At 46.0% G+C, this 15,541-nt stretch overlaps 1 pseudogene; it reads left to right on the top strand.

Annotated features, from left to right (window-relative positions):
* Nucleotides 1-439: 439 nt before the first annotated feature.
* LOC139358353 (signal-regulatory protein beta-1-like) lies at nucleotides 440-10,465 on the top strand (annotated as a pseudogene).
* Nucleotides 10,466-15,541: the final 5,076 nt, after the last annotated feature.

Raw genomic sequence — 15,541 nt, 5'->3', positions numbered from 1 at the left:
AGCTTTACTAACAGTTTTTTTTTTAATGTGTATATGTAAAGCGTAAAACATGATGCTTTCATGTACATGTGTGTACATGAAAATGTACATTGCCCAGTAATGACTGAAATCAGCTCCCCATAACCCTTCAACTTAGACACGGAAGGTGACTTTATCCTGATTGTGCAGATAATATTGGTAAAGACACTGAAGTTTCCAGGTGGTGCCTCCCCAGCCCAGGCAGTCACAGCCAGTGGTGGCTCAGGTGGTGCCTCCCCAGCCCAGGCAGTCACAGCCAGTGGTGGCTCAGATGTGACTCAGATCTGCTAACTCCTAGTAAAGTGCTCACTCCTCTTTGCTATGCTCTCAGCCTAAATGATGAGCTAGATGAGAAAGGAGGGAGGCGGGGAAGGGGGCCACGAAGCAGCAGCTGTGCCAGAGTTTCCTTGTAACCAGTGCTATGCGGGAGGAGCCATTTGCTACCTCCTTTAAAGATGAGGACACTGAGGATCAGAGAGGAGAACTGACTTTTGAACAGGTCAGGGAGCCAAGGTTCTAACCCCTCAGTCTGACTCACAGCCCTTGTCTCTGCAACACTCAGCTGTGGTTTTTCAAGTGTGGAGAAATGCTCCAACCTTCTCTTTCTAAACTCTTGCATTGTTCAGTTCTACAGCACAAAGTGTTAAAAACAAAACAATAACCCTGTAGGGTCGAGGGGCTGGCTTTACACTCCCATCAGAAAGGTCCTGCAGGTGTCTCATGATATGCCAAGCCGGTTCCTAAAGCACAGGTCTCAGCACACATGAAGCATTTAGGATTCTCCCCCCGTATTGTGCTGTTTCTCCTTCACTCAGCAGCATCCATTGAGCAGAGTCAAGCCTCCTGCGGCCCAGCAGAGCATATATCTGCCCGCTCATGGCGCTGAGGACTAAGGATGAGGAGATGAGGCATTTCCTAGAGAGTGTTTGGGGACCATGTGAGCAAGAGTTTAGGTTCTTCCCTCCAGCTGTCAGGAGCCCACTGTCTTTTGTTTATGGCTGCAGGGTAAGCAGGCCTGGGCACCCAGGAGGGAGGCTTCTCCCTAACATTGCATGACGTCTAGAATCTCAAAGGGACAATTGAGGTGGCAGTCAGTGTTGGGGCTGAAGAAGTTAAAACACTTGTTCTGTTAATAGACATAAGTGCTTAGGGGGACACAGGAAATGCCCACTGGGACACATGGAGGATGAAGAGACAGTGCCTTCATTTTGTTCAGCCTCAGTTTCCTCATCTGTAGAATGGAGACAATCATGGACTCCTTTAGGAAAGTGGTAAGGTTAAGGTTCTCTCTGTAAATCACCTAGCACACTGTAGGCACCCACAAAGTGAGGTGTTATTTCAAGATCATGTGATCTTGAGCCAGTCTTGCCTTCCCTTGAGTCCTTGGGTTCCCCATCGGTGCGATGCTGATTATCATGGCCCCGTTCCGGGTTCTGTGAGGATTGCAGAGGATGTGCACAGAGCCCCAATGGTGGTGGTGTTCAGGTTATTACTGAGCTTCTGCAGAACGATGGTTAGGAGAGCACGGGCAGTATCCCAGCTGCCTGGGCCTCTTCCCGGCTCTGACTCTTCCTGGCTCTGCCACCTGGGACAAGGCACTTTGCCACCATAGGCCTTGATGTCCTCACCTGTTGATGGTAACGCTGACCTCACAGACTGGGCAGAGTCTGAAGGAGTGAAATCGTGTAAAATGCTTAGGGCATCAACAAGCACACAGTAAATGCTCAATAAATGTGAGCTTGTTAGGGTGAAGCTGTGTGACCTCAGACAGGTCAGGGCATCACTAGGCCCCAAGTATAAATGGGGTTTGGGTTGGGGTCCAGTGGCTTTCAACCTTGGCTGCTCATTACAATCTCTGAGAAAACTCTCAAAAAAAAAATTAACAAAGCTGGACCCAGGATCCCCCTAAAAATGCCAGTTTAATTGGTCTAACGTGGGCCTGGCATCTAAAGTTCTGAATGGCTCCAGAAGATTCTCACACACAGCCCCCTAGCAAAAGTGGTGCCCCAGGCTTTGGGGCTTTGAGAACAGCTTTTTGGGCCATGGGTGCTTCAAAACAGACATGCTGGGAACATTCAGGGAGGCCCCAGAAGCCTGGACAGGACCCCTCCCGTGCTACTGGCCTCAGGGCCCAAGATAGGAGACTGGGACAAAGCCTCGCTCAGACGCAGCCTCCGTGCTGGGGAACCTTCTGTCTTGAAAACGTTTGTATCTAAGCAGGTGCTGGAGGCCCAGCAAATCCTCACTCCTCGGCCCCGGAAGCCTCCCTCCCTCAGCACTCCCAGATGTCACTGAGGTATCTTTTCCCTCCTTCTTCCAAAATGCTTCCAGCTTCACCTGTGATCTTACTTGAAAGCCAGTTCACTAAACATGGTGGTTGCTGCTCCTTTTATCATTTGGGTTTTTCTGGCAGCTGCAGTGAGTAGGTTTGAGCCTTTCCTTGGTGTTTCTGCTCCTCATTGTTCTGTTGCCTGAAGAACAGCTATGCAGCTCCAGAAGCAGTAATGACCAAACCTCATGATTACAGTCACAGGGGTTATTTATTAAGCACCTAATACATGCCAGGCTATGCACTTGCATTTACCCTCACTCATCTTCCCAGGATGGAGTTTCTATCTACTTCTAGGCCTTGGCCACCAAGAATCCTCTCAGAGTCTCGCCCTACACAAGGGCTCACATGAGGACCCCCTCTAAGAAATGGAGGGAGGATTAAAGTGCTGAGAGGTACAGAGAGAGCAGCCAGCGTCAGGCGGCCAAGAAGCCCTCAATAAATGGGAACTGAAGACAGCCTCTCAGCCCTCTAGGGACACCCATGCTGCCGGTGTCTCAAAGACTTGACATCTTCAAGTGACACCCTCCTTACTGTGCTCTCAAAATATTTCACGCATATTAGGGAGCAACATAATATTGACAAAGGCAAACATGTGTAATATGTGCTTTCTAAGACGACGGCAGAAGGTTCAAGGTAATAATTAGCAATTTGCAGACACCCTTAAAACTCATCTACAAGGAGAAACCGCCTCATTGTTCTGATTCTCCAGTGTGTTTGCTTTCAGGGCCCAGAATTGGTTTCTGCATGTTGGTGTGGCCTGGGTCTTTGTCTCCTGTAATTAATTAATGATGAAAAAATTAATCAGCTTTGGCTTTCTTAGTACTCAGTGATCCTTGTTTTTGACCCAAACCTGACCTAACTGAAGATACAGATTCCAAAAACAAATTTCCTATTTTCAAATGTAGGACTTGCAGCAGGTTAGAGCTACTAACAACAACAACAACAACAATAATGGTTAGGAAGGCCAAAGGAAAGAGCATTTATTGGAAAAATAAAGAGGTGCAATTTGAATACACTGAGTCAGCAAAACCCTGAATAGTGTCCCGTATGGAAACGCAGGAAAAGCTTTTTATAGGGGATTTTCACAAAAGGTTGTTTTTGGAAACAGTTCATTAGCTGGTCAAAAATCCTAAACTACAAACTGTTCTCATTGGTTATTTAATTAAAGTACTCCAGGTGAGAGAGATCAAAATCCCACGGACCCTGGCTTCAATTGTTATCCAGGTCTACGGCAACATACTGTGGCTTGACCTTTAGCAGGTGTCATTCCAATGCTCTTACAAACTCTGGGCTCTACGTTAAAGCTTTATCCTTAATTAATGCCTTTTATGTGACAGAATGAAATATTTGTGAAAAGAATAAAAATATGGAAGGATTCATATTTGTATAACACCCAAAGAGAGACCTCTGTGTATCTGTAAAATCTGGGTTAAAGATAGATCTGTCTTTAATTTCGAGAAGCATCTTCTGTGTTTGATCCAGAGCAAAACTGCTTCCATCACCCCATTTAATCTTGGCGACATTCCAGGAAGTAGAAATGCCGTCCTCCTGTTTTCCAGATGAGGAGCTGGGTGTGCCAGGCCACCCTTCTCCTGGGCGGAGCAGCCTGGCTGCAGCTCTCACGGTGGTGCCACTTTGCCATTGATCCCTGTATTGGCTTCTATAAACGCCCTCTCTGAGGTTGGTGAGCTCTCCGGTGGAGGCCAGCTAGGACTAGTTATTAACAAGGAGGGAGACCAGTCAGTAATTTTGTTCCTATGCCCAGACTGGTGGAAGTCACCCTGTGTGGAGAGGACTTTGAACTCAGCCTGGACTTCCCTCTGGGACCTGCCCCTACTCACTGTCTGACCATGGGCTGGTTCTCACCTCTCAGAGCTGTTGTGTCCTGATCTGTAAATTGAGAAAAGGAGACTGCCTTCCCGACATTATTAGAAAGATTAAAAACGAACGTCTCAGAAGGTTCTTAACGTGTCACACGCTTATCGTTAGTGATGGTCATCTCAGATATGTCTCCTGTTTATCGATGCTCCTTTTGTAACCAAACCCTCTGCCCCCATGGTATCCGGCCCCACAGCGAGGGCCACACCTGAGCACACAGTGAGCTTCACCTGTGAGTCCCACGGCTCCTCCCCCAGAGACATCACCCTGAAATGCTTCAAAAATGGGAATGAGCTCTCAGACTTCCAGACCAACTTGGATGCTGCAGGACACAGCGTGCCCTACAGCACCCACAGCATAGCCAGGGTGGTGCTGATCCCCATTGATGTTCCCTCTCAAGTCATCTGTGAGATAGCCCAGGTCACCTTGTAGAGGGACTTTCTTTGTGGGACTACCAACCTGTCTGAGGCCATCCGAGGTAGAGGAACCTCACACCCACCTCAAGCCCACACCTGGCTGCCAAGCCCACTCCCCACTCCCCAGGCTACTGCTCTAGATCTTGAATGGCCTGGAATCAGAGGATGATGCTGCCCACTTGCCATGCACCTAGGTGTACTGGTCACTTACTATCATTTAAATGGCAGCTGTCAGGGGACCACCAACTGTGTGCCAAGCTCTGTAGCTAGAGAGTTTCATTTATTTCACCAAGAGCAACTACAGTTAGTGAGCAGCTACTAGGAGCCAAATCCCTATGTGCTTGGTGATTTCACTGATTTTGCTACAGTTCTTACATTCCAACTGTATGCCAGGGGTGGTGCTTGTAGATTTCACTCATTCTTAGCCTAGTAGGAGCTACCAGTCCTTCAGCACCTGCTGTGTGCCAGGCACTGTGCTTAGTAATTTCACTCATATGCAAAGAGCGCCCTCATTGTCTGAGCACGTGCTGCCTGCCTAGCACTGTCCTGGTGATGCCCTTATCGTGGTGGTGGGAGCTACATTATGGAGCCCTCCCTGTGATCTGTCTGTGCCACAGGGTCACAGCTTCTGCCCTGTGCTGTTTCAGTTCCACCCACCTCGGAGGTTACTCAACAGCCCATGAGGGCAGAGAACCAGGTGAACATCACCTGCCAGGTGAGCAACTTCTACCCCCAGAGACTCCTGCTGACCTGGTTGGAGAATGGAAATGTGTCTCAGACAGAAACAGCTTCGACCCTCACAGAGAACAAGGATGGTACCTACAACTGGATGAGCTGGCTCCTGGTGAACACCTGTGCCCACAGGGACGATGTGGTGCTCACCTGCCAGGTGGAGCATGATGGACAGCCAGCGGTCAGCAAAAGCCATACCCTGGAGATCTCAGCGCACCAGAAGGAGCAGGACTCAGATGTCACCCATGGTGTGGTTACTTCCCATTTTTAAATTTTGTCTTTTTCTTTAATGTTAAAGGCAATATTCATGCTTGTCATAAAATAAGCTAGAAGTCTATAAATATAAAGTAAAATTTTAAGGTTAGCTTCATGCCCCCAAATCCTACACTCCATAGGTCACCACTACTTAGAAGGTTCAAGGTAGCAATTGGCAATTTGCAAACACCCTTAAGATCCATCTACAAGGAGAAACTGTGCATCAAGAGTTTGACGCACAACTTAATCGATCTTTCGGCGTAAATATACATTAAAGGAAAAAGGAGAGACGGAGGCGATGCATATGTCTATGAAGTCCTGTGTTTCACCTTCTTCTGCATGTCTCATCAGTGCCCCACCTTCCCCTTTACACTTTCTAACCTCTACCTTGTCTCTGTTCTATTCTAAACTTTTCCATCTGCATCTATGACCTCACCCAGCAGTCTCCGGCATCTGCTGTATAAATTTCAGAAAGACAAGTGAAGCTGAAACCTGGAACAGGCCCCCAGGTGACCTGGTCACAGCACAGGCCTCTTCTGTGTTCCGATAGTGATATTTGACCAACAATAATCCCAGTCACTCTGTGCATGGACCATGTGCAAATTCCTGTTCATCTCTGATCTCCTTTCCTGCTTCAAACACCCAGTGACTTTGGAGTTTTACCAAAGGGGAAACCAGGACTCAGGAAGTAATGAGGGATGATGTTGAAGACTTCTGGCCATTACATCAGGTTATTGGTCCAAACTAATGATGGTAAATCTAGTCCCTGAGGACAGGCTCACTACCAAGCTATAATATGAATTTGTGCTAATTAGAGAAACTCTCGCCTTCTGCTGGGCTTTGTCCCAAGGACCCAAATTTGGCCAATGTTTACCCTCTCTATAACCAAAAAATGTCTTATTTCCCTCTCATATAATACCAGGAGGGGAACCCTCTCCTCTAGTCGAATGACAATCTTTGAGTGCTTTGACCCAAATATCTCCTCCCACTTCTCAGGGTCCCACAACTTGCCCATCAGGGCCCAACCCCAGCAAAGAAGCCATTGAAGCTGAGATTCATCCTCCTTTGTGATTCTACTACTCTTCCAATGATGGCCGGGGCCCAATTTTCTATTCGTTCTGCCCTGAGGCTCCAGAAAATAAGAATAAGGACTCAGGTTCCTTCCAAAACACCCTGTGATGTGTGCATCATCTCCTGGGTCAGTGCTGAGTCACTGATTTGTTCATGTCCCTGCCTGCTGGAAGAGTAAAGACAGGACATAGAGGAGAAAAAACGTCCCCAATCATCAGAGGTGTGTGGAAGGTGCATAGTCACATCCGCTGAAAACTTGCTCACACATGCACCTGCCAATGTCCCCAGTCATCAGAGATGTGTGGAAGGTGCAGTCACGTCCGCTGAAAATTTGCTCACGCATGCACCTGCCAATGTCCCCAGTCGTCAGAGATGTGCGGAAGGTGCAGTCACGTCCGCTGAAAATTTGCTCACGCATGCACCTGCAGTTGCACATTGAGTGATCATGTGATCAAGGACATTTTTCACAAAACCAATGTCATTGTCTAATTAAATTTTAAGCATTTAAATTACTGTTTCATAAAGTTATTAAAATAATTTCCTCATGTTATCTAAAATGGAGCATGCATTCAAATTTTACCAAAATTTTTTAGATCCGTTTCCCTGTGTATTAAATTTGGTTTTAATTTCCCTTTAAATGTTTGCATTTTCCTATGAAAGATCTGGGCCTCGGGAATATTTTTGGATATTTTATAATCATAGATACAATGTCGTTAATAGCTTAGGGGTATTCACATTTTTCATTTCCTATTGAGTGAGTCCTGGTAAGTTGTGTTTTGAATAATTTTTGGTCCATTTTATCTAAGTTGTCACATTTATGTGTGTAGAGTTGTTCACAATATCCTCTTATAACCCTTTTGGTGTCTGCAGGGTCTGCAATGGTATCCCACATCTCATCCTGATACTGAAAATGTGCAATTTCTCTTTTCTTTTTCATCAGTCATGCTAGAGTTTTTTTCCCATTTTATTGGTGTATTCAAAAGATCAACTCTGTTTCAGTGGGTTTTTGTATTGTTTTTGTGTTTTCCGTTTTTTCAGTTTCATTGATTATCTGCTCTCTTCTCTTTCTTTTTTTTTTTTTAATTACTATCACCTGTGTGCTTTGGGTTTACTTTGCCCTACTTTTTGTAGTTTCTTGAAGTGGGGTTTATATTTATTGACTTGAGACTTCCTCTTTTCTATGTCCTGCCTTCATGACTTTCTGTGGCTGGGGGCTGGTATCTGGGGGTAGAGTCCCTGGTGTCTGACTGCTGGGCTGTTCCTCAGTCCTTAGGTTCTTAACCTTGCTCTTCCACCTTGGAAGTTCTCCTATGCCTGCTCCTCATGATATTTCTTGGGTTCACAGTTGTACTTCTTAAGGAGGCACAGGATGAGATGATTCTGTACCATCTGGACAAGGTTGAATCTTTTCTTAGACTTTGATCCACCCACTGGCGCTCAGACCAGGGCTGCCATTTTTGGGTGCTTTCAGTGTGTCTGACATAGCATCCTGGCTCGTATAGTGAGTCTGGAAATGCATTTTAGGTTGTCTAGGCTGGCGGGCAAACTGCCTGATGCCTTCTGTGATGTGCTGCATCAGTGGCGTGGGAGCCTAGTGAGAGACTGTGCACTAGGGTTACGTGAGTGTTCCCTTTTGACTCACAGTCACTTTGCAGTTTGGCCTTCTCTCTTCAAGTAATATTTACAGCCTGGATTGTGTAGAGTTTACTTTTCCTTTGTTGTTTCTTCTTTTAGCTTGGGGAGGATATTTATAGAGACAAGTAGCTGTGCTACTGCAACTGTCCCCAGCAACTCCGAAGTTAACTGAATCTTTGAGTGCTTTGACCCAAATGTCTCCTCCCACATCTCAGGGTCCCACAACTTCCCCATCAGGGCCCTACCCCAGCATAGCAGCCATTGAAACTGAGATTCATCCTCTTCTGTGATTCTGCTACTCTTCTATGATGCCCAGGACCCGATCCTCTATTCCTTCTGCCCTGTGGCTCCAAAAAATAAGAATCTACAGTGCTGCCAAGAAGTCCTCTGGCTTCAGCACTGAACCTTAACTGATGATGAATCACTCTTATCTTCTCATTGTCTTTCTCACAAGGATTCATGCCCAGCAACAGCTGACACCTTAGTTCTTATAACTACCATCTCCCAATCTGTTTTCAAAAGACTGATGGCAAGGAATTTCCTTCCTATGGTTACACTATCCCAGTTTACTGCCAGTGAAAATGTTATCAATTGCAACACAACAGCAAGTCAGGGCTTGTCCAGCTCCACTCACCACCAGCCTTGGGGTCCTCATTACCAGCTGATGAGTAATCAAATTGCACACACAGTTATATTTTACAGTCTGCTTTCCAAACCACTTCCCAAGGTCAGTTTCTCTGGGAGGCCAACTGGGGATGGATAAAGGAATGCAGGAAGCATCCTAGAGTGCTGTCGGGGTCAACATGCCTCAGGGAATGAGGAGGCAGGAATGTAGGAGGAGGGAGGTGCTGAGCCACAGTGCAGGCAGGACAAACACGGAGCTGCTCCTGCAGAGAGGCCAAAGGCTGGAGGGTCCTGTAGAGTTGTTTTAAATTGAGGGGAGGGGCTGGCCCTTCATATTCCCAATACAGTCTGTCTCTCATGTGTGCTGCCCTCTAGAAGAAGTAAACTTGGGCAATGCAACTCTCCTTAAGGGAGAGAAAGCCTCAGAGAGCCACCCAGCTGAGAACAGTCAGCCTGCAACACTCCAGCAGTCGCAGTTGCTGAGGCCTCCATTTCTCGCTTAAGGACCCACCAGCACCATATATATATATATATATAATTAATACCTTTATTTGTTGCTTTTAACATCCAAATCCCTTTACTTAAAAAATGCAAACAGTCCAACCATGTGCTTCTGTAGATCTGACTCTCTGTGTCCAACAGAAAGATTTCAGATGACATCTGCACTGGAGTTGAGGTGGGGTAGATGATGTCTGAGGCCCTCCCAAGCATAAGGCCCTTTCCCTGACTCACTAGGGAATTTTCCAGCCAGCAGGTTTCATTGGGTCTTGTCCCTGGAGGGCTCCCTGAGATCATGAGAATATGGAGTCATCCCCGTACCCCTGAGGCTAAGAAGGGCAGCATGCAACTCTCTCACTCTGAATCCATTCTCATACCACCTGCCCACCCTTTCCTAATCATTCTTATGACCCTGGGGTGTTGGACTTGTTTTGGACCCAGGAGTCACCCTTGGGGACATAATGATGGGCTCCCCTAGGTTTGGATCCCACTAATCTCCGGGCACTCCCTAAACTCTCTGGCCTCAGTTTCCCCATCAGAATGGAATAATAATCCCTGCCTCACAGGCTTGTGAGGATCAAGTGAGGAATCCAGTTGCCGTATGTATGAACACCTGAGTACACATTCTCTCCACCTTTTCCCTCCAGGAGGATAAGCTGACAGCCTGGGACAGAGTGAGTGAGAATGAGGATCCACTTTCCCTGGCCTTTGCTTTCGGCTGGAGTCAGGGAAGCCAGAGCAGGATGCAAGTTCAAAAGCCTCAGAGCACTGATGGGCCCAAGTAGCCTCAGATGGGGTAAGTGCAGGCCCCTGAGATGAGCTCCCAGGTGGCTCCTCTCATGGCTCCTCCTCTTCCCTGATTTCCAGGCCTGGCACTGGCTCCTACTGCTCCACTTCTCATAGCTCTCCTCCTGGGCTCCAAGGTGCTACTGGTGGTTGGTGTCTCTGCCATCTACATTTGCTGGAAACAGAAGGCCTGACTGTAAGTGTGGGAGAGGGAGGACTGACCAAGGGCTGCCCAGAAGGGCAAGGCCAGTGGGAGGGCCCAGCTCACTTGCCATGCAGCTTCAGGGTCAGTGAAGTTTACAGAAGGTGACAGGGCTCCCTCAGGATACTCAGGAGTCTCAGGGAACCCTGTATGGGGCTCCCAACCCCAGGAGGTGGGCAGGAGGTGAGATGTCTCAAGGGTGTTACAGGAGGTGGGATGCTCAAGGGGGTTCAAAAGTATCCCCAGTGCCGTAGGAGCCCCATGGAGGAGGTGGACAGAGGGGTCTAAGCGAGGGACAACTGAGTGGGTGGTCCCTTCCAGGCCACTGCTGGGACTCCAGGGGGTCAAAGGACTCCCTACTGTAGAGTAATGTTGAAAAAACCCTGATGGGTTGCTCTGAGGGCTGCTCTTGCTCTGACTGTGTGCCTGAGTGGAAGGGAGGGGGGAGGGAGCATCAGGACTTGGGAGGAGGGCTGAGCTGGCAGAGTCCTATCTCAGAGCTGCCTGTCCACCCACAACAGGCATCCCAAGAGAATACCAGCACCAGGGACATATCAGGCTCTCAGGAAACATTTCTTGAATGATGAGCAGTTGACTAAATATGGATGTGTGTTCCCACAGCTCCTTCCTTCCTCCCCTGCCATGTGGGACCCTCAGTTTCTGCTGCCTTTTTCCTTTCTTGAGAGGCTCAGCCTGAGAGAAGGAGCCAGCAAGAACCTTCTCTAGACTCAGCTCCAAACACCTCCAATCCCAGGACGTCTGCCTGCCCACAGGCTCCCGTTGCTCCTTCACAAGACCATGATGCCCCAGAGCAGGGTCTCCATTAATGGATACCTGAGCAGGGGCCATGGGATTGGGCTCTGGGCACTGACTCACGGCACCTGCCTAAAATGTGAGAAACATGCCCAATCTAAACACACCAGAACTCCTCCTATCCATCACCTTTGGACAGGCCGTAAACCACAGACTCTTTCCAGGCTCTCAGGAGTTATCCCATCTTCCAGATTCCTGCCCACTCCAACTCCCCAGCCTTGTTGAAGTTCTCTGTTGCCTCTTGAATACACATGAATCCTTATACTGTTTTTAAGAAAAAAAAAAAAATGATTCTCCTTTCTCTTTGTCCAAGAGTCCTTCCCCTCACACCCAAAGAGAAAGAAGCTCTCTTCTCTCTCTGTGATGGGGACAGTATTTCTTCTAGCATCCTGCAGTCTTCCCAGCCCTGCTGCTCGTGGTAGAAATGCTGCCACAGTCCAATATCGAGGAGTCCTCCTTGACTACCCTTTACAACTCGTATTCAGCTCTGCCCCAAAATGCTTATGTCCACTTCTGTGAGATGGTAAATGTTTAACAACAGACTTCGTGAAAGGGAAAAACCAAAAACTGTTCTGTAGTGCTTGCCAATTTCTGTAGTGCGATAGCCCCCAACATGGCCATTTTCAAGCTACCAACAGTTAAACAACCAGATTGCAAAATTCCTGAAATTTAACAATTGCTTTTCGGCTCCAGTCCAAGCCTGCTGCTGGACACCTCTGAGTTACATTCCTAATTTGCACACTTCCACCTCCACCACCAGTCCCTGTGCCAGCCAGCATCATCGCTTTGGGGACCACTCCTCTGGCTTTCATTTTTCAGCCACAGCAATTCTTAGGAAAGATCAAATCACATCACTTCTCTGCTTCTTCCTCAACACAGGTGCATGGCTCCCACTCTCCCTCCTTCAAGTCTCTGCTCAATGTCACTTTATGAAAGGCACGTGGTGTTAACTACCCTGTAGAAAATATCATTTCTTTTCTCCCAGCATTCCAATTTCTCTAATCCTAATTAATTTTTAGCCCTTATTTCCATAAGTATTATACTGAATACAGGTAACCCTCACTTTTCATGGCAGTGCAAGATTGCAAAAATGACTGTGCAACCTGAAACCCAGGAAAGTAGTCTCCATATCCAATCAGGAAAACAATGATCATTCTGTGACCTTTACCATTTTTTGTCAAAATGTTAGAAACTCACACTCCCAGTTAGAAATGCAGAGGACAACCAAAATATAGTGAAATAAATATTCATTTGTGTACTGCAATTCAAAGCATTAGAAACATTGAGAGTTCAAGTGTTGTTTCTTTGTGAAAATGTATCAAGAGTAGTTGGAAGAGTGCTTGCCCTTTTCTTGTATATTTCTGATATGGAATGATATGGTTTGTCTCCATGTTCCCACCCAAATGTCCTCTGGAATTATAATCTGTGTGTGCTGTGGGAGGAGCCTGGTAAGAGGTAATTGAATCATGGGGTCAGACTTCCCCCTTGCTGTTTTTGTGATAGTGAGTTCTCGTGAGATCTCAGTGCGTTCTCACGAGATCTGGTTTTTTAAAGTGTGTGGCATTTTCCCCTTCACCCTCTCTCTGTCTCTCTCCTGCCACCATGTGGAGAAACTCCCTGCTTCCTTTTCTCCTTCCACCATGATTGTAAGTTTCCTGAGGCCTCCCAGTCATGCTTCCAGTTAAGCGTGTGGAACTGTGAGTCCATGAAACATTGAAGTTGAAAGTGACAATTTACAGTATCTGCTGGAAGAAACTTCTAAGCAGCAAAGCATTCCAAAAGTGAGCTGGCTGCTTCTAACAGCCTAATTCGTATATGTAAGCACAGAAATGACTTGAAACTCGAACTTATATTTAAAAGGGAAGCAAAGCATACAAGTTTGGAAAATTTGCAGCCTGGCCATGTTGTAGAAAAGAAAAGCCCATTTTCAGGAGAGGAATTCAAGCAGGCTGTGAAAATAGCATAAATAAAAAGAAGCCTAATGCTAATATCCAAAACAATGGGAAAAGGCTTCAAAGGCATTTCAGAGACCCTCTCATTACAGGCACAGGGGCCTAGAATGGAACAATGGTTTTTAGGGCCTTGCCTAGGACCCACTGCTCTGTGCAGCCTTGGGACATGGCTCACTGCATCCTATTCACTCCAGCTCCAGCCTTGGCTCAAAGGGGCTCCAGTATATCTTGGGCTGTGGCTTCAGAGGGTGCCAGCCATGAGCCCTGGTGGCTCCATGTGGTGTTAAGTCTGCAGGTATGCAGAGTACTAGAGTTGAGGCTTGGGAACCTCTGCCTAGATATGTCAGAGAATATATGGAAAAGCCTAGATATCCAGGCAAAAGCCTGCTACAGGAGTGATTGTATTTTGCAATCTTATAAGGACATAATATTTGAAAGTGGGCAGGGGAAAATGTTGGAGGTAGCACCTGGTGGGAGGTGACTGGGTCTTTGGGTCACATTTCCCTCTTGGTTTTGTTCTCATGATACTGAGTGAGTTCTTATGATATCTGTTTGTTTAAAAGTGTGTGGCACCTCCTCACTCTCTCTTTCCCTCCTACTCTAGCCATATACCATATGCCCACTTCCCCTTCACCTTCTGCCATTTTTGTAAGTTTCCTGAGACCTCCAAGAAGCTGATACCAGCATTATGCTTCCTGTAAAGCCTCTGGAACCATGAGCCAAATAAACCTATTTTCTTTATCAATTATCCAGTCTCAGGTATTTTATTATAATAATTATAGCAAGAATGGATTAATTCATCAACCTATTTATTTTTTAAACAACTTAGCACTAATTACATTTTTTCAAAATCCTCTGTTTTGTCACTTTTCTCAGATACCTGTTGTTACTTCATGCCTACATATTCTTGTTTCATACATGACTGATGTTGTTTTATGGATTTACATTCCTTTTGTTATCTCTATACGGTTACTAAATATGCTAATGTTAAAAACCTCTTCATATTATTTTCTGAGATATTAGTCTCATTGTTGTTTTTGTTTTTGAGTTATTGTTCTTGAATTTATCATTTATCTTTCATGATGCCACTCTTGCCCACTTGTTTAGTGATTATTCCTTTCACTGTCATCTTTCCAGGAATAATACCCTGAGTGATCATGTGTTGTCAGCACTTTGTGGAACATGGCACCTATTCCAACATTGCTGTGGGGGCTGTTCCTAATTGAGATTATGGCTTCTTCTCTGCTTCCTTCCTGAGAGATGTCTCTCCCTTCTTGTGAGAGGTGTCATAGTACAACCATTAACAGTGAAGGCCATGGAGTATGACAACCTGTGTTCTAATTCTAAAAGCTGGGTGATGTTGAGCAAATTTATTATTGCCTATGTGCCTCAAGTTTCCTCACCGGTAAAAGAAAGTTAATGGTAGTGCTAATCTCATGGGGTCAGAGTAAGGAATTAATGAGGTAACTGGCATGAAATGCTTATTGCAGTAACTGGAGCACAGGACATCTGCAATAAACAATAGCTGCTACTACTCTTCATGTCATATAGAGACTAGTTTCTTGTTTTAAAGTGTAATTTGACATCGATTAACATGATTTTATTACTTTTATATTCACTTCTGTGGGTGTGGAACAGGAGGTGATGATTTCACCCTCTCCGCATCTGCCACATTGAAAAAGAAATTTGGATGGAAATGTAATGATGTTTAAATTTTCATTTGACAATTACTCGTGATGGATGAAGGACCGTAAACCTAGCCTGGGAAAGAGAGGTTTCCAGACAGGTCTTTCTTAGTCATAGATGATGCAGGAGAAACCATTTCTCCTAACAAGGTAATTTTTCTAAAGCACAAGCATATCAGGGAAGCAGTGAGCTCTTCCTGTACACAAATATAATTACAGCCACAATATTTTGGTTACAATTAAATATGAATCAAGCCTTGTGTATGGTTTATATTACTCTTACCATATCACTACAAGGTGCATGTTATAACATACATATACACATATTTAAATTAGGGCTTAGAGAAGTCAAGTGTCTTGTTGGAAGTTACACAGCTGGAGATTGTAAGAAAAGATCTACAGATGGACAAGAAGCAGGGTGAAGAGGATCCAGAGGGAGCAATTGATATCAGAGTGGCAGGGGTAGTCCAAGTACACTGTATAAGCTGGGTCCCAGAAGTCCTGGGAAGCTGGGAGAAGGCCACTGGTGGGAAACTCAGCATGCAGTAGGAATCCATATAAAAGCAATATTTTGAGTTCCTCTCTTCACCTGGCACCATGAGTATCAATAATGACCTACTGAGTCTCAGGCATGTATAGTCATT

The sequence above is a fragment of the Macaca nemestrina genome, chromosome 15, assembly GCF_043159975.1.
Source record: "Macaca nemestrina isolate mMacNem1 chromosome 15, mMacNem.hap1, whole genome shotgun sequence".
NCBI classification, from domain to species: domain Eukaryota; kingdom Metazoa; phylum Chordata; class Mammalia; order Primates; family Cercopithecidae; genus Macaca; species Macaca nemestrina.
The sequence above is the reverse complement of the archived record's forward strand: the minus strand, read 5'-3'. Positions and strand labels throughout refer to the sequence as shown.